Raw genomic sequence first — 2,916 nt, forward strand, 5'->3', positions numbered from 1 at the left:
AATTCCGACTATCATTGAGTAAATAGCTTCTCTGTTTGATATTTGTTTTAATTTCTTTTAGTTTATTACAGACAAAATTTTATTTATGAAATTTTTTTATAGTAATATAATAGCTTTTTGTTTTCATTTATTTCAATAAATAAGTTCGCTATTTTTTACGTATCTTTGTTTATTATCATGAATTTAAAATAATTTTAAGATAAGACCATGTACTTTGACAAATCAAATGAAAAAACACACAAAATGCTTTTAAATAATCTGATTAAAACTATGTATCTTATATTACCTTACACTTATTTAACAAATATTCTTATTAGTACTTTAACTAGATTAGTCCCGCAATATTTAGATGAGTAAATTAGTTTAAGGTTAGCCCAAAGTAGAACATTAGATGATATAAAATTTTTAATGATGAAAAGTATCGAAAAAACGCTGTTATCGGAAGGATTTTTTTGTAGTTATTTATCACTTTAAACTTAATATATATATAATTTCAACTTTGAAAAGTTTGTAAAATTTGAACCTTTTCGAATCTTATCTCTGATTCTATTTCAAAATTAAATGAATTGTGGAAAATTTTTGAGTATTGATATAACTTTTTTTTAAACTTAATGTAGCTAAGTTGTACAAAATTATAAAAAACATTATAGTAAAAGCAAAACAACAGTTTGGTTAATATATTGATCTTTAATTTCCAGAAACTTAAAATTTAATCAGTTTTGGTTTTTCTTTTTCAATGAGCATAGATTTCAAACTATAAGACTTTTACGCCTTTTAAGGACATCGAAGTTGTTATCGATATAGAATTTTGACAAGGTACACGCAAGTACGTGCAAATACGCAAAAATTGCGTTTTTATTTCCTTTGTGGTCAACAAATCTTCTAAACATTTGACACGTGGTCTCCTAATGCCGGTGATGCTATGATCTACAAATCAGGTATACTTATGTATGACATTCGCATCAAATATTTCACATAACTTTCATTTAAATATTATATTTACAAAACAATATTTTAAAGAAAAACTATATGTTTAAAATAAAATTAAAATGAGTTTATAATAGTTTTAGTTTTTTTGATTTTTCAACTTTTGAATTGAAAAAATGTTACAAAAAGAAATCTTAAAATTAATTGAAGTTATATCATTAATGGATAGCTATAAAGGTTATCTATCTTTAAATCATGTATTTCTTTAAGCGAGCATTGGTTGAATACAAATTTGAGTACAAACATCGTTTTTGTTACTCCGGGAAATGTAGGATGAGTATACTGGCCAATACATTTGTAGTTACATTCAGGATATGGTTAGTAAATGGAATATTACCTTGGATCATGTTCTTTTTTTATTAAGACAATGCTGTTTGTAAAGTTATTTTGATATATGACTGTTGCATAACAATTTAGAAAGAAATATATAGTTTTAAAACAAACTTAATAAATAAAACAGAATGTAATCAGAAAATTTAATTAAAAAAGCTTTAAGATACTTGATTTGTTTTATCTCTTGTAATGTTTAAATAATTAGAATATGGTTAGATTACAGCTAAAATAAAAACCTGTTTTGTCACGTTATTTTACCAATGTACAAAATGTTTTTCAAAACTATATATTCTTTTATTATATAAAAAAAAAAGACATTCATAAAGCATTAAATGTTATAGCCCTTGTTCATTTATAAATCATGGTATTTTTGTTGTGGTATGAAGACTACTTTATGGATTAACTTGAAATAAAATATCGACGTTATTCAGATCATAAATAGTGGGTATTAAATGTTTCGTGGCCGTACTGTTCAGTAATTATTTGGTTTGTAAAAAAACTTAAAAAGTTTTAAGTTAGCTTGTAACTCAGAACGGTTTGAAAAATATAACAACTGTATGATAACTGAGGCTTTTATTTATATTTTAACAAAAATTTTAAAGCTAAAGCGTGTAAGAATTGCGAAGCACATTATTTTATTAAGTTTAGTTTTTTAAAATAAAAAATTTAATAAAAAAAATGCTTTATAACTGCCAAAATTATGTTATTCTAAAAAACTTATAAATTCGTTTTTAGAGTAGCAAACATTTCTAAATTATGGTAAAGTAATTATGTTTAGTTTTATCACGATATATTACTGGGTTATTCATAGCTCAAAGCATAGATACCAATCGATAGGCATTTTCTGTCGCGGTCAATTTCTGAAAAATATACTGGCGGTCTGCAGTCGTTGTTTAAATTTTAGCTTAAATGTAAGAAATTTAAACTTAAGTTTCAAAATTCATGTAAGTTTTACCGCATGCTTTTTAATTCACCTTGAACCTTTAAACATCTTAAAAACTTACTATATAATATTTCTAAATGAACAACTATGAATTAACTCAATTTAATTACAACGATTCTTCTTGTTTCAGTTGTTTAGAAAGTACATAATTAGAAGCAACTTAATGACAACAATAGTATTTTAAGTCACATTAATCACTTACTACAATAACATTATATAATTTACAATTTTTTTTAATTATACATTAAATTGATAAAGACCAACTGTCATTACAAAATAAAAAAATATACACTTTTGTGCCTAATAAAAACACTATTCGTAACAAAAAAAATATCTTTACCAATACAAACAGCTTTAAAATTGTATTTTTTAAGAAATTAATAATTGCTGAACTACCAAAAGTAAGCTTTCTAGAAAACTGTCAAAAAGGTAAGTAAAGCCATTTATTTTCATAATAATGCTTCTAGTGCAAATATTTAGAAATATAAAATATTAAAGAACTTAACTGACTGAGCTGTGAAATTGCAACTATCTCTTTTCTCAGCGTGTTCTACATATTAAAAAGTACTACTTAAGGTTTTTTTTCTTAAATTTATTTAACGAACAACCTCAACAAAATTTAAAAAGAACTTTTAACCAATTTAACAACACAC

The sequence above is a fragment of the Thalia democratica genome, chromosome 3 (genome assembly GCF_965202585.1).
Source record: "Thalia democratica chromosome 3, ktThaDemo2.hap1.1, whole genome shotgun sequence".
Lineage (NCBI taxonomy): Eukaryota > Metazoa > Chordata > Thaliacea > Salpida > Salpidae > Thalia > Thalia democratica.